Source organism: Uranotaenia lowii, chromosome 1 (genome assembly GCF_029784155.1).
Source record: "Uranotaenia lowii strain MFRU-FL chromosome 1, ASM2978415v1, whole genome shotgun sequence".
Taxonomy (NCBI): domain Eukaryota; kingdom Metazoa; phylum Arthropoda; class Insecta; order Diptera; family Culicidae; genus Uranotaenia; species Uranotaenia lowii.
The window spans coordinates 36,032,833-36,055,654 of NC_073691.1; the positions used below are offsets into that span (position 1 = coordinate 36,032,833).

A 22,822-nucleotide genomic window follows, 5' to 3' on the forward strand; every position below is an offset into this window, starting at 1 on the left:
TCCAATACCAACACAGTTGGTGTACAAATATTTATCGAACAATCACCAAATTTTTTTTAAATAAATATTTTTATAATTCAGTTAGCTGACTGGGGCAAAATGCAACAAAATGCAAATCAGAACTTAATCTCATAAATCGCGTTTCCACATGCTGGGATATGATTGTTTTGCTTTATGCGTTTGTTAACATTAAAATTTCAACCATCCTAAGAATTATTTACATGATTTAAGATAATAGAATATTTTGTAGTATTTTTTACCCCTAAATGTATGCAGCAGATTAACACCTTTTTCTTAAAAACATTTTTGACGGAAAAAATGTATAATTTAATTCGAACAAAACCAAAAATTACTGCAATTTCAAACGTTTTCATTTGATTTTCCATTAATTACAGAGTTTGTTGCAACTTACCCCTTTTTCTTAGTAGGGAGAAAATCGCATGTTATTGTAAATTTAAAAACAACTGGTAAAACCAATAAATTTTCTGACTACGTCAGTTTGGTGTCCCATCAACCTTAAAACTTTTGATGTACAAGTGGTATGATTATCTGTAAGCATTAAGATTTTAGAAGCCATTGAAGTTGAAAAGTGTTGCATGTTACCCCAGTTGACGGTAACACTCAATTTTATCTCCAAAGAAACTCTATAAGAATATATAACAGAAACAACATAGACCCTAAAAAAGGCTTAACAAATTTGGAAGAAAAAAAATTGAAAAAAAAGAAAAAATTGAAGGTGACTTAAAAATAGCGCAAATAATTATAATTAAAATCAAAAATGATTTTAAGAAAACGAAAAAAGAAACGATTTTCAAAGAGACTAAAACAAATCGACTAAAACAAATCGACAGCTTAAAAGAGTCTAAAAACACCGAAAACAGACTCTTATTTCATATAAAAGTAATTTTAGTACAGCTCAAATAATTCAAAAGAGACCTTACAGAGATTGAAAAAAAAGACTCAAAAGAGGTTTTAAAGCGATCAAAACAGACCCAGTTGATTTCAAAGAGTAACTTCAAATGACCCAAAAGAGACTAAAACAAGATTTCGAAGAGGCTTTAGAAATGGAATAAACAGTTAAAAGACACTAAAAATTGGATCTTGAAGAAGCTCATATGAGAACATAAAGTGGCTCAAAGGAGTTTCATAACAGATTTTGAAAAAATTCAAAGTGACTTGAAAGATACTCGAAATAGATTCAAAAGGGTCTTAAAAAAGACTCGAAAGATACTTAAAAGATGCAATCAAAAAACCTTGAGGGAGGACTGAAAGTAACCTGACGAAGGCTCCCAATTGACTTAAATAAGAATTCAAAGAGACTTTGAAAATAGAACAGATAAAATTTTTAAAGAGATTCAAAAGAGATCTAAAAGAAACTCGAATGAGACAAAAAAATAGAGGCTCAATAGAGTTTTACAAGAGACTAAATAAAGATTCTTCTTCGAATCGAAAGATACCCTAACTAAATGGTCTCAAATGAGACTCGAAATAAAAACTCAAAATATACATAAAAGAAACTCGAGGGAGAGTTGAAAGTAATTTGTCAAGAGCTCAAGAGTCTTTAAAAATAGAATATAGAATGGAAAGAAATTTAAAAAAAAATACTCAAAAAAGATCTACAAAAATCTCATATGAAACAGTTTTACAAAAAAATAAAAAAAGATTCCAAAATTACTCGAACGAAACTCAAAAGATACTCGAAAGAGACTTGTTAGTGACTAAAAAGATTCATAGGAGTGCCTTTAGAATATCTCGAAAAAACTTAAATCAAACTTCAGAAAAACCAAAAAAAAAGACACAAAATCTGCTTAATAGAGGCTCAAAATAACTTCAAAAGAAACTCATTAGATTCTCAAAGAAACTGAAAAAGAAATTTAAAGATATATACATATAAAATAAATCACAAGCTTTGCATAATGAAAAGAGCCTAAGAAACAAGACTTGAAATATTCAAAACATTCTTTGAAGTAACTTCAAAATAGCCTAAAATAACCTTAAGATAAAGTTTCTCGGTTTTTTCAGTACGTACTCGGGCCGGACAAATCCAGGCTATTTTATCTAGAAACCTAGCAAAATTCAGGCATTTGATTTCAAAATGTTGATCGAAAATCGACGCATAAATAAAAAAAAAATTACAATACAACTTGTTACTTTTGGTTTATTTTGGCTGAAAAAGTGAATAAATCCGGGCTTTTTTCAATGAAATCCGGGCCGGATTGGAATTTAGTCAAATTTTGTTTTAAATATCCGGGCAATCTGGCAACTTTACCTTAAGAGATGAAAAACTCAAAAGAGATACAAAAGAGAATTTAAAAATTCCAGAGTAACTCCAAAGGGTCTAAAATAAAATCATAAGTAACTCCGAAGATACTTGGAATAAGCTCTAAGAAGACTCTGAATAAACTCTAAGAGATTTGAAAGAGGTTCAGAGGGCTCAAAGTGGAATCAAAAGTTACTTTAGACAGTTTACTAGACCAGGGTGGCCAGCGAGTTTTCATTTTCCCATTCTCGTTTTTTTTTTCGATTATCCCGATTGATAATTTTGATTTTCCCGGTGTAAAGTTACTTGAATAAAAATTTTAACAGTATTTTTTGCTAAAAAAGAAGAAATTTATATGAAATTTTGTTGGAATTTTTACAGAAAATAAAATACTAGCAGGTTGCAAAAAAAAAATTGTTTAATTTTAACTGTATCCTGCTAAACTTCTTCAAAAATTGTCGCCTTCTCCTTAGTCTTTGATTACAACTTCGTACTATGGCTGCTGAAATTAGAAATATGATCATGAACAGTAAATTTCAGATTGAATTACTGATCCATAAATTAAAACTTAATTTTGAATTTCGTTTCATAATTCGATTTCAAACTGAAATTTGAATAATTTTTTTGCATAGCTAAAGATAGATATTCATTGCTACTGATTGATATTTTAATTGAAATTTTCCTACGCAGTTTTGAGAAAAGATTACGCGGAATCTTTTTTTAAAGCATTCTGAAGTTTTATTTCGATTCTCGTCTTGAATACCGAATATGGTTTTTTTTTGGGTGTCTTTTAAAGTGTTTTTTAAAATGCGTTTTTAGAGCCTGAATTACCTACGTATGCTGGATTCTGATTTTGATATATTGATCTTTAAACTTTAAGCTTTTCCCTGCTCAAATAAAAAAAAAATCTAAATTCTGAGAATTGTCAGTCAAGCGTTAAAAAATATATATTAATGCAAATTCTAAATTGTTATCTAAATCCAAATTTTCGAACCCATGTTTACGATGAAATTCGATTTTGAAATTCATATTTTTTATGTAATAAAAAGTTAATGAATATGATTACGAAGCTCTAACACATAAGATATGTAATTATTTACGTTTCTTATCAAATGGAGTAAATAAACGTGCAAAATTTACAAGGAACATAAACAAGAATTTTATTATTATTTAATTTTTTCCAATTTTATTAATCAAATGAAACTGGGAGTATGGTTATTATACAAACGTGTACTTTCGTAAAGTCATTTCAAACCAAAAAATCATATCAACATCCATGTGTTCAATTTATTAAAAAAAAAGAAATCACATCGCTACTAAAAAGTCACAATGTTATCAAAATTTAAAACTCTTTTAACTTGTATCTAATTTTTCCTGAGTTAGTTACTTAACAAAAACATCTAAGCTAAGGTTGCCAGATTGCCCGGTTTAATCCGGGTTTTCCCGGATATTTAGTTCAAAATTTAGCAACAGTCTGGCCCTGCCCCGTTGCCCGGAATTTATTTAAAAAATGTCCGGATTTCTTCACTTAATTTGGCAAATAAATAAAAATAAACAACGAACGCCTCCAAAACGAAATGTTTTGAGCAAGTTGTATAAAAGTATTCATGATAGGTTTTTTGGAAGCCGAAAATAAAATTCAAAATCAGTCGATGAGTTTTGTAGAAAAATATTTTTTTTAAATTTTTTTTCTTGATTTTTGTTATTTAATTTCTGGGATTTCAGAAAATTCGCCAGAATATTGCCCGGATTTATAGTCGTCACTTTTGAAATCAAATGCCTGGATTTTGTCAGGTGCAAACCTGAAAAACCTCTGGCAACCCTAATCTATGCTTCACCTTATGTGATGGTTATTTTATTCATTTATAACACTTTTTTCAAATATTCACTTTACAATATCCGTGAGTTAGGAAATAGTTTGCTCATAGGACATGTTTTTGCTACGTTTCGTTATTTTAAAAAACGTTTAAAATATTTTGGAAACTAGAACACTGAACATGTATACGTTGAGCACAAAACTTCAATTTTTTTTTTGAACACGTTTTTTCCGATACTTTCTAGTTTTTTTCTGAATCGTTGGCTTACCTTAAATAAAGTACTAAGAAATGTGATGCTTGTGAGAAAAAATTTAGTCTAGGTGAAATTAATGAAGTTTAGAATTCGATAGGTTCATAAATGAGAAAAAAGATTTCTAAAGAATTTCCCCAGTTTTGATTCGAGATTCTAGGGTTTTCCCTGTTTTTTTCCGGTTCCACTTCTAATTCCTAGTTTTATCGGTTTTCCCGAATTGTTAGCCAGCTGTGGATTGATTTTAAGTTCCTCGAGAGTCTCTTTCAATATATTCAACAAAATCTCTTGTCGCAAATATCGAATTCTCATCGACATCCAGGGATTTTAATAATTTGTACCTATTTATTCGCGAATTTTTTCTGTTTATATTTAAAAAATAAGTCAGAAAAAAACACCGAATTAACTCGACTCGAAAGGGACTCAGGAGAGATTTGAAGAAAACTCTTTTAGACCTGAAAAAAAACCGAAAAGAAACTAACCAGAGTATCAGAAGAAATAAAAAGAAACAGGAAAGAGACTTTGAAAACACTCAACTAAAAAAGATACTGAAAAGACACTTTAAAAAATATGAAAGTAATTGAAAAATGGACATTAAAATTGCTGAAAGAGACTTAAGAGTTCCAGATGACTCAAAAGACCTCAACAACGATAGATTCAAATACTTGAAAGATATTCAAAACAGATTCAAAATTCTAAAAGACTTTGTAATTAAAAAAAAACTAATTCATTTAATCTAAATGTCGAAATTAATCAAAGCCTTAAATAATTTAAGACTGAAAGAAAAATATTACCCCTCTTTTACAAACAAGCCCATATTCACAGATTTTTTTTACATTTTTCAGCTTAATTTAATACTGATAAAGATTTCAAACAATTTCAATGCATCAAAATTCATTGAGTAGGACCTTAAAAATATTTTTACAATAATTATCTTATTGTTCACACATTTTAAACAATTAAAGCTATTGGAAAATCAATTTTGTTTTTTGGCATAAATTGCTTAGTTAGAGGTAAATAAATTTATCTCCATTGACAGAATTTTTTTTCAATGAATTCATAGTTCATTCAATAGAATGGGCGAAGAGCCTCAAAAGATCTGAAGAAATTTTCAAGACTTAAAAAAATTTAATTATCGAGGTCTTTGAAAACTCAAAAAAGGTAAAGTTTTCATCGCGCAACGATAGGGAAGAATAGTATCCCCCTTTCTTATTTTAATCATATCTTTTTAGGAAAATTTTGCAACTTGCCGTCTTTTGCATTCACTGACAGCGTTTAGTTTCAAATTTATTTGCTCCAAAAGTTTGAACGATATATGAACACGTAGATAAACTAGAAGCATTTTGGTGAGACTAAAAAAAATTATATTTTTTAAGTTACAGGAGACTTGATCCTTTACTTAAGGAAACTTGATCCTTAATGCAGGGTGCCCTGACCCTGGGCAATAATTCAGTAAAATTCGAAAATAAAAGGTCCGTCAACTATTTTTTCCATATTAGATCTCATTTCACAGCTTGTAAGTTTCAGACAAAGATAATTCTAAATGTTTGTCTACTACCCTAGAGTCATTGCAGTATTTTTAGTCCTTTTTTACCAGAGAATTACTGGATAACATTTGTTATTGGACAAATAATAGTAATTTTATGATTACCAATGATCACGATCCATTCCTAAGAAAAATTTACCTTTTGGACTCTAGGGATTAATTAAACCTATAACATATATTTTGGAAAACTTCTTTTTAAAAAAATTGAGAGTTTCTTATTGCTTTGAAAATATGGCATAATGAAGTTCAAATTATACTCTAACGATTGACATTTTGGAATAAATATTGTTATTATAATTTTCTCGTGTCAGAAACATTTGAACGTGATAAAAAAGATCTTCAAATCACATTTTGTTAAATTTTTCAGACAAAGTTCAATAACTCGAAAAATACAATTATTAACATTTGTTGAAATAAAAGTATTCTTGTTTTGTTCTAATTGGCACATTTTTCAAGAACAATTGATATTTGTAAGTCATTCCTGTTTCAAGATAAAGAGAAGGAATCAAGTATCCCCAGGGACCAAGTATCCTCACTCTCCTCTTTTTTTCAGTTAGACATACATTAGTTTGAAGACTTAGAAGAAACTATAAATGTCTTCGAAGGCTCGCAGGACTTAAAAAACTCACAAGATTCAACAGACACAAACCGTTAGAAGACTAAAAAATCTGAAAAAAGACCTGAAGCTCTGAACCTCAGGAATAAATATAAAAACTCAAAACGATTTCTGAGATTAAAAAGACTTTACAACATTGTTTTTAGAACTTAAAAAAGTTTTTTATATTTGACCAAAGTTATTTAAGGTTTGCATCAACCTAGATGATTATTAAAAAGTTTTGCAGATTTTGATAAAAATAATCACAGATTTTCTTATTTCTAAATATTTAAAGATTTTATCAAATTGATGAAGTTGGCTCCAGAGTACACCCTTAATTTTATGTGTTGTTATCGAAGATTAAAATTTACACCGAAAGTATTAAACAGATACCTACCTTCAGGGACTCACAAAAATGATTGGGTTCAGCTTAGAAAAGTTTGAAGAAGATCACCAACTAAAAGATACGTGAATGACCCCCCGCAGGAATTGTTAATTTTAATTGCTTTACAAACCAGAAGCCCCATGTCTTAATCAATAGTCGATCCATCATTTTCTAAGATTCACAAGAAACTCTCACTTTCCTGGTCCCAAATTATGTCCATTACGATTAATGATGCCCCACTAAGCGGAGATCATCCCCCCATTCTTCACTTTGTTCCTCTTCGACCAACTAAGAGCAGCACCGAGTTCGTCAAGTCGTCTTTTAGGTGCTAATTTACTCCCCGAACATCCCTGGCAAGATTTATGAAAGCTTGTCAGTAATAAAATTTTGGCCCGGAAACTTTCGTCGACTTCGGCTCCGGGTGGTGGCCAAACTTTTCCTTTCCTTCATCATCACATCAGCAGTCCCCGGAAAAATTTCCCTTCCCCTCTTCATCCTGATCCAAGACGAAAACCCATCAAAAACACCCTCTTAGAATCAGATTATTTTATGATACGATTATCATCTCTTTGTTCGGGTGTTTTGACATGCAGCACATCCTACTTGCCCTCGCAGCTGCTGACTGGGGGTTAGCTCATCTCATCTGTCCCCCCGTCAGCTGTTCTTTCTTCTTTCTTGAAGAGAAGAAAAATATCCACATTACCCTGAAGCTTCATCATTCTGCTGTGCCTTAGACACTTCCATCCGGATCCATACGTATGACTAGCGAAATGCGAGGGCTAGCTTTTTGCGTCTCAAACGCGTGGAAAGCCAACGCGTCGTTTTGGATAATGAATGAAAATATTTCGCCAACGCTTTTGGATACTTTCGGGCGTATAGACACAAAGAAAATTCGGAACAGCAACGAGGGCATGGTTTTCGAATTTTCGGGCCCAAATAATGATGGTGAAGTGCGTTTTTTTCTCGTCTTCTCCGGAAAGTTGAGTGCTAAATATGTGAAAAAGAGGCACGGCTGCGTTCGGCGCGTCATGGGTGGTTAACTTTCTGGGTGCTGGAACGCACTAAGCGCGCCTCTTTCTATCATCATCGCGCCCAAGCTGTTTTTTCAGCTCTCCTCATTCTACTAACTTTCTAATACGATTGTTGAATTCTATCCTCCAACCCTCAGAGAAGCGCAGGGTCTTTTTTTTCGGCACGAGGATTCTCGTTACTAGGTTAAAGTTAAACAAAGCTTAATGCGATCAATTTGAGGTTAAAAATCTTTCGTAACTTTGAGCACTGCCAATAAAACTGTTTATTTTCGAGTTAGATGTATGAACTGAGAAGGTAAATTTGAATAATTCAAAGCTGAACAAATTGAAATGAACTGCGAATTGGTTTCTGACTTTTTCCAATTGTGTATTTTTGATACACATTTTACTTCTTTACTTTACTTTTTAGAAAATAAGTAATTTTGGATGTTGTTTGTGAAAAATTAAAAGTTTTTAACTTATGATATTTTTTACTATTCGCAATTTTAATAAAATAGTTTTTAAAATGGAATCGTAAGCATTGAATAATATTTTCTTTAAAAAGTATTTGATAATATCATCGAAATAACATAAGCCACTTTTCTCAATTGTTTGGTATCTTAAATGTTTTTTTTTTTAATTTTGTAATATTGGTTTACCATTTTTCATTAAAATTACAGTCCCATAGTGCTGCAAGGTACAAAATATTACTCAGAATTACAACAGAATTTTTCAAAAAATCATGTTTTAAAAGTGTTGCCAGAGTTAATCATGACCTTTATATTGAAAATTTTTAACTTTTATTCATAAATTTTTCAACTTCATGGCATTTAATAGTTGCCTTAGAGTTGTCCAATTAAAGTGAATTTGACACAGTTTGTAATTTTTGTAAAAGAACCAATGTTAGGGAGTGGGAGCAGTGAAATATTGGTTTTTCAAAAGCTCCATATACACTTCTTACAATAAGTACGTCAAATAGCTAATCAAACTATTGAATGATTTTTGAATGTTTATAAAGATTGAATAAGGTAGCTTACAATAATTCAAGAACACAAAAAATTCTTATTTAAATAAGCGTGACGTTTTTACTATTATTACTTTTTTAACTATTTATTTTGTAAACATATTTATTAAGCACACTTCCCAAAGATATTAAAAGTTACATTTCATGAAAAAATCTAAAGCAGTTATATCTAACAAAATGTTGGTCTCTGACACAAAATTTATGTATAGAATAAGTAATTTTATTTTTTTCCGCTTTGGGACATTCTTTAAAACTATCAAATCACTTTATACTAAATCTCCTAGAGCGCATGTTAACAAAAAATTAGTACCAAACTTTATTTGATATGCTTTTAACTGCAAAATTGTTATCCAGTTTTACGTGAAAGTTTTGCAAATAACCCCAATTTATTGCAAAATTAAGCAAAAATCAAACAAATTATTATCTTTGATTTATCCTAGCAGATTGAACTGAAATTTTTTGTGTTGTCAAATGAAGATTAGTTTGATAAAACTAAACATTATTCAAGTGAGATATTAGACATAGCTTCGATAAAAGTATAATCGTTTTTCTCAAGATAATAGAGAGCCAGCGAAGTTTTAGAGTAAGTAAAGGCATGGCGAGCACCTTAAACTTACCCGAGGCTAAGGAATAAAATTCAGAAATTTCAAAAAGTAATGCACAGTTCTACTAAAACTGAAAGTGTCAATCTTGGCTCGTGTGGCCAACATATCATTAACTCCCCTAATTTTCTAAACATGGCTGATTGAAATTTTGAAGTCACAACATGCAACGTTTCCTCGTTTTTGCTTTGTAAATAAAATAAATCAAAGTTTACTTTTCTTATATTACTAAATTCATCGTGTAAAATATGATACCATCGGAGCCAAAGGCCAAAAATTGACAAAATAAAAAAAAACGAGATAACCACCTAAAAGAATCCTTGACTGCCAAACATCATACGCTAATTTATTTATAGTTTTTTTTTCACTATTTTCCACTATATTGGGGTTAAGTTCGATATTTATTTGTATGTGTTGAAAACGCAGGTTTCAGTGGTGGAATAGAGTTATCTTTATTCATGTTTCGTCTGTGAAGTCAGTAGAATACAACTATATTAATTAGCGATAGCTAATTGTCACTTTCCACTTCTTATATCCCCTAACCGGGATATGAGTACTTTGATATTCTCCCCCAGAATATCTGCCAACACTGTTGTGTTACCACAAACCCAATTTGAGTATTCTCGCCTAACCATGTGATAATGTAAACATTTGTACCGTGTTTACCATCATCACCTGTCATCAGCAATCATCGATCTATTGTTCTCGATTGCGAATTGGAAACAGCAAGAGGAACCAAAGCAAACAATGTTTTGGTTCTGCTGCAATCGGCAGCAATGTGCTCCAACGAAATCGTAAGTATCAACAGTATGAGATGATTTGGTTCAAGTTGACGCGGTATTCGTTAATTTACAAAAAACATCTACTCATAATAAGTAGAAGTTCATTTCCAATGTCCAAATAATCAGAAAAAGGCAAACGAAACATGCAATGATTGAAAACTATTATGAAAATGCCTTCCACAAATTATTTAAATAACTGTTCTGATGAAAATTGTTGTACGAAGAGATTGACTTCAACCTGACAAGAACAGGTCGACCTTTAGACATGCAATTCTTGACCAACTATACCAGAATACATTCTCATCAAAACAGCAATAAATTAAAATGTTCACACATTATTTGACTTTTACCTATTTAAATCTTTATCATATCAACAAGGCCGAATCACCTGAATATGAAACTTTGTTGGTGGCAAAGGGGTATAAGTGAATTTATTTGGAGGTAAAGTGGTATAAGTGCATGTTTTTGGAGCCAAGGGGTATCTATATGTGCAAAAATAAAAAGCATGTGTCACCTCAATAAACGTTGTTTTTGTAACAAAAATTGTACCAAATGATTTGTTAACGAATTAATTGGAACACACCGAAGTTTAAGGGTTTTTTTTCTTTCGAAAGCTTTTATGCACTTATATACTTGTAAATTTTATTAAGAAAAATAGCAAAAAAAAATTTATTAACTTATTTTTAAGAAGTAGTTTTTAGAATATCTAGGACTCGAGAATCGGTTAGCTGTGACCGTCAATGACGGAAGTGTTTTTTTTTTTTTGTGAGGAAAATTTTTAAGAGCTCTGAAATGCAAGCTCAAACAGTACATTTTTTTCGATAATCGGTGATATTCAAACACGTAGTATGGACATCAAACGGTCATTGGAAAGAAATAGGAGGATATTCAGTCAAAAAAAGATAATCCTGTCTGCTAACCTAGAGCAGGTTGCTAAAGGACCTATGCTGGGTGTGAGATCATTCCATGTTATTTAACTTTATGAATAAATCCAAGTTAAGAAAATATGCTAGCTTTTCTTATTATTAAAGATTTGGAACGTGCTATATTTTTATCTGGTGTTAGTAAGCTTTTTTTAGGGTTTTCTTGTTCGAGATACTTGAGGTCGCGGCAGACTACGCGCAATTGGTCGAAGCAGCGCTGCCGGCAGAGGGCGAGCTTGACGAAGCCCCTCTCGAGGACTGTTGGGATACCATCAAGACAGCCATCAACAGTGCTGCGGAGAACGTCATCGGTTATGTGGAGCGAACTCAACGGAACGACTGGTTCGACGAGGAGTGTAGGAGGGTGATGGACGAAGAGAATGCCGCGCGGGGGGCAGTAGTGCAAAGAGGCTCCCGTCGAAATGTGAAAAATCACCAACAGCGGAAGAGGCAGCGAGTCCGAATTTTCCACGAGAAAAAGCGCCGCCTGGAGGAGGAGGAGAAGCTCGAGGAGCTGGAGCAGCTGCATCGTTCCCAAGAAACACGAAAGTTCTATCAGAAACTCAACGCATCCCGCAAAGGCTTCGTGCCGCAAGCCGAAATGTGCCGGGATAAGGACGGAGGCATCATGATGGACAATCGTGAGGTGATCAAAAGGTGGAAGCAGCACTTCGAACGGCGCACATGCAGGAGATCAAGACGGTGGGGGAAGGTACATCGCCGGCGTAGCCAACGACGTAGAGGAGCCACTCCCAACGATGAGTGAAGTTAAGGAAGCCATTCGCCAGCTGAATAGAAACAAGTCGGCTGGGAAGGATGGCATCGCAGCTGAACTCATTAAAATGGGCCCGGACAAGTTGGCCGATCGCCTACACCGGTTGATAGTCCGGATCTGGGACATAGAACAGCTACCGGAGGAGTGGAAGGAGGGGGTAATATGCCCCATCTACAAGAAGGGCGACAAATTGGACTGTGAGAACTACCTAGCGATCACTGTCCTCAATGCCGCCTACAAAGTGCTGTCCCGAATCCTACTCCGCCGCCTAACGCCACAAGCAAACAGATTAGTGGGAAATCATCAGGCCAGCTTCATGGAGGGACGGCAAACGCCGGACCAGATATTCACATTACGGCAAATCCTCCAAAAATGCCGGGAACACCAAGTCCCTACGCACCATCTGTTCATCGACTTCAAAGCCGCATACGACACGATCGACCGTAACGAGCTATGGAAAATCATGGACGAGAACGGCTTTTCCGGGAAGCTGATCAGACTGATCAAGGCGACGATGGATGGAACGCAGTGCTGTGTGCGGATCTCGGGTGAATTGTCGAGTTCATTCGAATCGCGCAGGGGGCTTCGACAAGGTGATGGTCTATCCTGCATGATGATCAACGTGGCGCTAGAAGGTGTTATTCGACGAGCGGTGGGCGAAATGCGGGGCACGATTTTCAACAGATCCAGTCAACTTATCTGCTTTGCCGATGGCATTGATATAGTCGGCAGATCATCTGGGGCGGTGGAAGACATCTACCGCAAACTGAAACGCGAAGCAGGAAGGATTCGGTTGATGATTAATACGTCCAAGACGAAGTACATGCTGGCCAGCGGATCCGAGACCGACCGAACCCGCTTGTCCAGTAATAACAAGGTCACGATCGACGGCGACGAGCTGGAGATAGTCGAAGACATTGTCTATCTCGGCTCACTGGTGACACCAGCCGGCTGCAGCCGTGAGATCCGGAGGCGAATTATCAGCGGAAGTCGTGCTTTCTATGGACTCCACAAGCAGCTGCGGTCGAGAAGACTTAGCCCTCGCACGAAGTGTAACCTGTATATGACGCTCATTAGACCGGTTGTTCTCTACGGGCACGAGACATGGATATAGCTCGAGGAGGACCTGCGTACACTCGGAGTATTCGAGCGACGAGTGTTAAGAACCATCTTTGGCGGCGTACAGGAGAACGGAGTGTGGAGGCGAAGGATGAACCACGAGCTCGCGCGACTCTACGGCGAACCCAGTATCCAGAAGGTGGTGAAAGCTGGCCGGATACGCTGGGCGGGACATGTTGCGAGAATGCCGGACGACTGTCCTGCAAAACAGGTGTTCGCTACGAATCCGGTAGGAACAAGACGAGCGGGGGCGCGAGGTGGTTAGATCAAGTGGAGCGTGATCTGGCGAACGTGGGGTGCCCGAGAAATTTGAGAACGGTTGCCATGGACCGAGTGAATTTTAGGAATTATGTTCGTCAAGTTATGTCGTGAGACGGAATACTATATAAATAAAATAAATAAATTGTTCGAGATACGTATACATTCTTTAATATTTTTTTTTTCAAATGTTTATCAAAAGTTTCTCTTTTGTGAATGAGTTATCATTATTGTGAAATAATTCCTAACATAAAAGCTCAAATGTCAATATAATGAAAGTTTCCACAAAGTTTCGTTCTAAGCAAATCGATTCAATGCCAACATTGAAGAAAAACGGTATCATACACCTTTTAATATTTTTTTTTTCATCTTGTTTGAAAGTTTTTGCCCCAAATTTTATAGCCGAGTAAGCTTTGTGTACAGGAAATTGTATAGTGCCAATGATTCACTACAATTATTAAAGTTTCATTTACTTTTTTTTTGACAAATGGCTCATTCTTATGATGAGCTTGACTTAAAACAAGGTTCAGTCAATTTTCTTCACTAGACATTTCAATCTTCAGTCTATTTATAATTGGTTTGCACTGTATGAAATAAAAATCAAAAGTTAAATTGGACTAATTTTTTTTTCTCAACTTAGGAAAAATACAGGTTGATAAAAAAAAAATTCGGTTTGATAATAATTGAATATATAATGCATTCGTTTTTGCACATTATTTTTATTTTCGTAGTATTCCGTCTCACGACATAACTTGACGAAGATAATTCCTAAACGTTTTTGCACATATGAGAGTTTATAAACAAAAATTCAAAACTTGTTCATTAAGAACAACTTAAGTTGCTTACAAAATAAATAAAAAAAAAGCTATGAAGGTTCATCTATACATTTAAAATCCATTTCTGCTTCATTTAATGTGATTAAAAATAAATATTATGACTATTGATTCCTAGGAATTTTACAAGGCAGCAGTGTAAGAAATTATATGTATAGGTCGAACAGTCAGATCAATACACTTGTCAAAAGTGTTTTCAGATGATATCCCTGAACCCACTCTTCCAAACAAACAAAAAATTAATGTATTTTAAAACCCTTTGTATATTTTACTTATCTTTCGATTGACTACTAGGACGTGGCCGGCGTTGTTATTGATGTATAAAGAGAGAGAATCAGTTTTGTGCATTGAGATTGCTGTTAGTTCCAAGCATCATTCTTTTGACCTCTGCATAGAATTGATAGTTTCGGTTAATCACAAAGAGATGTGGAATTTATTCTTCTGAGAATCAGAATTTGGAATTAGTCAATCATTTTCCCATTTTTTCTAAGATTAAGATACTGACAGCTAAGTTCAAATTTCACAAACAACAGATAGGTAGCCAGAATAATAGTAAAAACTGAGTGTATTTCGCCTGACTGAGGTTTCGTTGTTTATGTACGCATCAATGTTTCGTTTCTCATATAAGAGATTTGGTAAATCTTCCTTTACCAATGAGGTACAAAGAAAGGTGACGAACAAACACGCACACTATTCCAGAACTCGTTATTTAAAAAGTAAAAAAGTAATCAACGCCTACGTCACTTTCCAGGATATTTATGTATCCTAGGCGAGAATCCTAAACAGCTGTTGGCAATGATTTTTTTCTCTAGTTTACGCTGGTACAGCGATGATAGTAGGTTATTTGAAAATGCAGCTGACGTCACGAATTGTCATGGTTACAACGTTTACCTGTTGCCTTTGTCGAACCGTATTGACGAAATAAACATAATTCAAGAAGAAAACAACATTTAGATTTAATCAACCTCCTTTTCAGTTTTTCAATCTCAAACCAAATTCTTGCATCTAACTGCATTTTTGACTAATTTTTTTTTTCTTTTTTACTTTTTTGACTAAAATAGGCATCGCAAATAGGACTGCACTTTTTGTCACAAATAGTGTATTGCATCTATCTGATGTTTTGAATGTTTCAACTGTAGTTCAAAAGAGATAGATTGATTGAGCCAAAACTAGGTCGAACTACGTTTCCTCGCCTGGTTATTTTCTGTTTCTCTCTCCTAACGATAATTTCCCTAACGATTGTGTTATAACTTCTTCATTCAAAACTCACCCACTGCACAACACTGCTGGAGCTGATCTGATACAACATCATCATCATCGTTTTAGGAACGTATTTAGGTATCTACGGCGAGATGGCCCTTTGTTTGTGTGCAGGCGTTTGAATCGAAAATAGTTGGGCTTTTTCTTTTTGCCATCAGCACTGCACGTTTATGTCTTATTTGAATTGGGAAATGTTGGCATATTTTTTTTTTCCTTTCTTTATGCTAACCTTTTTCAACTGGTAGCACACACAAAAGCTTTTCATCAAAACGAGCAAAGGGTTTTTATTTTCGATTTGGGCAGCACGGCGTTTACAATTTTTTTTATCTGGCTCTTTCTCTTCATTTCATTCAAGTAGGTTACAGTTTTGGATTGCTCGTTTGACACGATCTTTTGAATGGGCTGCATCCAGTCACCCATCCACCCACGACACCCACGCCTTCCATATTATGATTTTGGATTTTTTTTTTCTGGCTCTCTCTTCATTTAGGTTTGCTCCATTGTGTACCTACACCGTACACGACAAGTACCTACACGTACCGACTGGAACAAAGTTTGTGCCTATGTGAGGGACGATTGTTTGTTACGTGCCCTTCGAAAATAAAAAATGGGAAAGTAAACGGTTTAAGCTGTTAACAAAGGTTGTGATGTTTTTTTTTCTCCTCCCTGGCAGTCAACGGCAGTCGAAACTCGCGCGATTATTCGGTCATAAAGCAGAAGCCTTTGTTTTGGCCCGAAGTCAATTCATCGGAAACGCCCGATGACGGAATCTTGGCGTCCGTCATTGTCGGATTAAGACGAATGGCCTTTTCGTTAAACTAAACGTTTAAAGATAATTAGAGGTGGGAGAGTCAAAACTAAAATGCGATTTTAATTTTAAGTTGACTTCAAAGCCTTCCTCTAATAGTAATAGATAAACAACATCTTAATTCTGAATCTGCATCTGAAACCTGATTTTTACAATTTTGAGAATCACAAATTCATTGCAATTATGTTGCATTAAATTAATAAGTAACACTTGTTTACAAGAAAAAAAATCAACTTTATTCATTGATCCATATTTCTTATATACTAAATCGGACTCAAAATCCAAAAATTAAATTGAAAAATATCTCATCAAAAAAGTTTTTGAGTTTTGCTCAAATTTCGAAATTTCGCTAAGAGAAAAAAAATTGCATGTACAAAAATATCCCTGTTCAGGATACTGATCGAAAAAACTATACAAACGCTTTTTTTAAGAAAAAAAAAATCAATTTCATCGACGGTTTTCTACTTGTTATAAGCATTTAACTGATTTAACACTACAACAACAGGTTTAAAAAAGCCCGCATAACTCAACTCTAATTTTGGTTGGAGTTATTCCCAAATTTCTAGATTACATCACATATTACAAATTGGGCTGGCTTTAGTTATCATCTTCAAATTTAGCTCTCAAACAAAAAAAAAATCCAGTTCGATTGATTGGTATTTATTGATATTTTCAGTATTTTTCGAATAATCTCACAAATACTTTTCTCATCAATGTAACCATTAAATTATAGAAAACAAAGTAAAGAAAAATACTGCATGAAATATCTTCTTTTTTTTAAATTTTAACCAAAAATTGAAAAGAATAAATGAATATTTTGGAACACCACGCCTTAGAACCTTAATTTCAAATTACATGTCAATTTTTACGATAATGTTATTTACATTTACATTTCGTGGAAAATTCAAAATAAAAAAGCTAAGCATCACAGCTGAAGTTTATGTCAATGCGTGAATTTTAAGTCGATTTTACCTTTAAATCTTTGTGACATTTACTTGCAAGCTGTTACAAAATTTAAATACTAGCAGTTACAAAGCTTTCATACAATTTCAAAGTTTTCTACGATAAAATTTAATAAAAATTAGAGGAAATTTGAAAGTTGAAGGATTTTTTTTCACTTAATTTATTTTTTTTTGATAAGCTTGAAAGCTTTTCAAACAAGGCTGGAGATGTCATATAAAAACAAAAAAAAAACACTGATGGCCTCAATCCGGGTGATGACCTCAGTTGTTGGTTTCGCTATCGAAAAGTTTATTTGTTTATTTTATTACGAAACAATCTTATCGATGAAGTTACAGCCAATTGATGTTTACGACTTACTCAAACCATCGAGATCATCCGAGTGTCAATCATTCCAAATTCATTCCAAAAGTGAGGTTACTAACTTGGAACAGATGATTGTATTACCTGGAAAAGAAAAAAAAATATTATCATAAGTAAATGTTTTTATCCTCAAATTATTGAAAATATTATATAATAAATCTTTTTATATTACGTCTTCTATCGCTGAGAGATGAAATCGAGTAGCAAACTTGCTTAAGTTTTTAAGAATAATAGACGAACAGAAAAATAAATGACGTGTTGAAAAGATCAATGAGCAATTGTTTATGACCATATTTTCTTATAATCTGCATATAATCTTACTTCTTGACAAAAAAAAATAAAACAATACCCAATGATAAAATTTCTAATTGAAACAAGTGGAAAAGATAATTCAAATTAAACTAGGAACTGATAAGAATTATAAAGAATTTTTTCCAATCCCAAGTTTAATTGCACACTGAAGAAAAGGAACGTCAAAATAACCTTAAAATTCACCTATTTTCACTACGAATAAAACTAGGAACTGAAAAAAAATTAAAAGAATTTTTTTCAACCCCAACTTAAAATTGCACACTGAAATAAAAAGAAACGTCAAAATAACCTAAAAACGTCACTCTGGGAGAAATCGTTAGATTTTCTTAAATCACCAACAAATTTACGTAAATCACTTTATGTGTCTGTGTCACTTTTTGATTTTTTTTTTATTATTTTTAATGAATCAAGAATAATGTAAAACATAATACTAGCATTTATGTATTTGATTGGCTATTGAGTCAATATGAATGCTAATATAAAGCATGAAAAAAATTTAAAGTAGTTTAGATTGGAATTGTATAAACATCATGTTGTAGCTAAACTAGGGTTACCATACGTTCTCTTTTAAGAGTACATGTACTCTTTTTCAGTCGAGAAATGGGCGTACTCTTCTGTTTGTGAAATTTTGCCAAATGTACTCTTTTTTTGTTGAAAGATATTTGATCTGAAAAACTTACGTACTTCTTCCATTTTATGAGATTGTTTCACACCTTATGCTAATACTACGAAACTTTAACATCTTGTTTTCATTAACATGCATTTTAGTCGCAAAAAAGTCAGCGCGATAAGCGCCTTTGAGTACGCAATCAGAAATCAATATTTCATTTTTTTTTTTTGGTTTTATTTTTGACACTTAACAGCGTTATGAAATTTGTGTTTAATCTCAAATAACTACTGTAAAGTAACATACTCGTCAATAAAAAAAGCTCTTTTGAAATGGATTGTTTTATAATGTTTTTTGTGGTTTGTCAGCATACATCTAAATACTGCTATCTTTCCGAATAATCCAACTTTTAGATAACTTAATTGACAAATTGACAAAGTTTGATTGAATGGAAATATCTCGTAAATGTACATCCTTTTCATTATGTGTTACATACCATCCGGAAGCAAAGCTCGATAATCAAATGGATCTTGATGGCTGGGAGCTCAGAAAACCGAAGTTATATCATTTCTCCTGACTTTTTGGGTAAATGATCTCAATGTACTCTTTTTGGTGTTGTGAGATCTGGTAGCCCTAAGTTAAACCAAGTTATATTTTATCGTTTATGGTTTATATAGTTCATTATATACGATAACATTTTGTTAATCGTATAGAAAGATCAATAAAGTTGTTTTGAATCGCAGTAGGATTGTGTAAAGCTCAATATTTAATCCCACTGTACAATTACACTGTACAATCTTTCATGCTTGCGATCTATGATGACATATTATTTCCATGAAAGGTAGTACATTAATTGTGAGAACATCGTAAAATGGAATTTAAACAATCTATTCGTACTTGTCATTCAAAGTCACTTATTGAGATAAATTTAATCGGTAATTACTTGTTAATAATGCAAATCCTATGCTAAGGAATATCGTAATCATCTTATGTCAACAATGCATTGCAAAAGACGACACGTCTTGCAAATAAACTGACAACACTGACAACATCTTATGTATTTCAGATTGTCTAATCGTTTAACAGTACAGTAAATAGCTAGCTAAAATCGCGCAGCGCTGAATACTATTATTGATTGTAATAGAATCGTCTATGAAATCGGTTAAAGTTGTATATCAGAAAACAGCATCTATAAATAGATTTGGAGTCCGAAATGATGGAGTCAGTTATACGATCAACTGATTTTTAAACGGAACTCTCAACTGTTCATGAACAAATTTGCTTGTTTGTATCAACATGAAATGGCGCCGAGGAAGTACCGAAGGACAAGGATCGGAACGTTGTGAGTTCGAGACTGAGGGAAGATTGATCAACAACATTTTCATTATTAAACCAACAGTTAGAGTTAAGGACGTTCATAAGATGACAATATGCATACGCAGTATTTGGAAATTGGCATTCAGTATTTTTATAACAAGGTTCATCAATTTAATCAAAGACACATAAAGTTGTATATGGTTAAATTTTACCCGCAGTAAACATTAAATTCTATTGTATTTATGTTCACGACGATTCATAATAAAATAGTAAAATGGAAAAAATATAATTTCTTTGGGATACAGTAACAATAAATTGTATTAAATGGTGAAGAAAGTTGTACAAACCTCAGGATACCTGCAAAAGGGAATTGTAATCAAATTGTAAGACAGGCAATAGAAAGTAGTAAGTTGTACAATCCTAAGATTTTGTGCAAAGCAAAGTTGCTATCCAATTGTTCAAAACGCAATACAAAGTTTTATATTTTCAAGGTGAGCAAAATTTGGTCCGTATATTTCCTCCACTTTGGTCCTTACAGGCTCATATAGAATATTCTATACAACTTTTTTAGATTGTACAAAAGTGTGTATATCTCAGAAACAACTGAAATATACAGACCAAAATGTTCACTGGGACCACTAGAATTGGTATAAATTTGCTTTTTGAGTGAATATAAATTTATTGCAAAAATTTCGCGTTGATATACTCAAAATCCAGTGCAAAGTTGAATTCCAATCTCAGAAAATCTGAAAAGTGGCAAATTGATAAAACGTTCGAAAACAGCTACCTTTGAAAATTCGTCAAAAAATCCGGTGTTTCGTATTTTGAAAAACTAAAAATTTTAAAAATGTGCAAAATTACGTCAACTTTCTAATCCCTTTTTCAAAATTTACCTGGTGTGACTTAAGCAATATTGAGGATTTATTGATTTAAAAGTACGGTTTTCACACCCCTTTATTAGCATTCTTTTTTTAATTAAAAAAATATATATCTTTATGAGCAACGTATAGCTTTTAACTTCAGCTTTCTTAAACACTAAGAGACATTTTTTTAGCACTCTATAGTTGATCTACAGTCTTTTTTCCGAAGCATGTTATTCGGTGATTTCAAAGTAGTCGAAGATTCCTTTGAATTCAGCTACAGTATTTGAAAGACCCAAATACTAGTAACAAAAGAGATGTATTGGTTCTAGTCAGGAGAGTGAAATTGGCACTCCAAGGACTGTAAAGGTAGACTAAGTCGATTTGGGGTAATTTTTGAAATTCTCAAATCCTGGGGTCTAAAAAGCTTCGTCTTGGTTCAAAACTCATTTACGATTTTTTTCAGAAATTATTAGTAACGTTTACATGAGTAAATTTGAACATTTTGGTTTGTATGGGAAGATTAAAAGTTTTGTACTGAAAAATCAACATAATTTTTGCTTCTTCTGTGGAACCGAGCCAGTTGATGATTTCTGTGTCAATTTATAAATTTTCTAAAGGGAATTTTCCGCTGACCAACTTTGTTGAAGAACGTATCTTCGTATCTTACTAGGCAATAAAGTTAATAGCTGTTTAACAGGGGTATGTCTTTTCGCAACGATGACCAATAAATTCAATTGACATCACTGCTGGATGCCTCGCAAGGTATTGCATGACTACTTCTCATGCAGTACTTCACAAGGCTTCAGCAGTGATTTCAATTGAATTTCTCGTTCATCAAGGCGAAAAGACATACCCCTGTTAAATAGCTAATAACTTTTTTGACTAAAAATACTGCAAAAAATCATGGATGAGTTTTGGACCAAGACAAAGCTTCTTAGACCCCGGGTTTGAGAAATTCAAACATGACCCCAAATCGACTCAGTCTACTGTAACGGGTAAAAATTTCATGGACGAATGAGGGTTAAGAAACTACAGCATTTTTAGCTTGCATAAATTCCAAGATTTTCTATGGAAAGTTCAAATTTTCCCTATGTTTTTAAAATTTCAAAAATTTATGTTTTCCATCAATCGCTTTGTAATTTATTTAACATTCTCAGGCTTTACAAAAAAAAATCAGTTGCTGGTTATTTTTTGATACAGAAATAGAATAGGATGCGTCGTTTTGCAACTTCTTCGAATTTCAAAACCCCTGTAGTCAAAAAAGATTACATTTTGGTCAAAATGAACGACATTTTTGCAGATTTTTCAGAGAAGATTTAGCTACCCTGCTTTTGATTTTAAATTCTGTATAAAAAAAAACGCGAAAATTTGTTCGGGAAATGTCACTTTTTTCGGTTTTGCTTTAATATTTTGTTCCCACATAATGCAAATGAAATTCCTTATAGAGAAATTTTTCAGCTACAACTTTTCCGAAGACGGCAAAGTGGTAGCAGTATCAAGCAAATAGTCATAACGCCTCAAACTTAGCATTCTGTTTTTAATGAATAAAAACAAGCAACAATTACAGATTCTCTGTCTAATTTTCAAAAATAGCAATAAAACAAGAAAGTTTTTGATCTTAGAGCTAAACTGAAAAAAAAAACTAGCAACAATTACAGATGTTCCGTCAAATTTTCAAAAATATTTTTATAACAAGAAAGTTTTTCATCTTAGAGCATTGGATATCATTCCATCAGAACATTTCAACGCTCTGAAATTGATAACTTTTTTGTTAAAATAATATTTCTGAAAATTGGACGGAAAATCTGTCAGTGTTGCTAGTTTTTTTTATGAAAAAAAGATTGCTCTGTTTGGGGCGTTATAAGTATTTTCTCGCTACGCCAACCGCTTTTTAGGCTACAAGATTTTTGAAATTCGAATCGATTTGCTAAACGACTCACCCTATTTCTAGAAGAGATAATTAATCCCAAGTTCAAAACCAAACCTTAACATAAAAAACACACGATTTAAGGATGTTTATATTGTGCCCCATGCGGTCCTTACTGTGCGTAACGGATGAAATACTTGAAAATCGCATTGATTTTTTAAAATGGTTTAAAATAGTTTTGCTTAGAATTTAAAAATAATAAAATTAAAAAAAAAACCGCGAAGCT

The 22,822-nt window shown here is 33.2% G+C and overlaps 1 protein-coding gene and 1 long non-coding RNA gene across 4 annotated transcripts in view; one reads left to right on the plus strand and one right to left on the minus strand.

Moving 5' to 3' along the window:
- Positions 1 to 22,822, plus strand: part of LOC129740732 (chaoptin) — a 290,271-nt gene that overhangs the window by 100,041 nt on the left and 167,408 nt on the right. The window lies entirely within an intron of this gene.
- LOC129740734 (uncharacterized) overlaps positions 1 to 22,822 on the minus strand; it is a 129,708-nt gene that overhangs the window by 78,265 nt on the left and 28,621 nt on the right. The gene's annotated exons all lie outside the window — the stretch shown is intronic.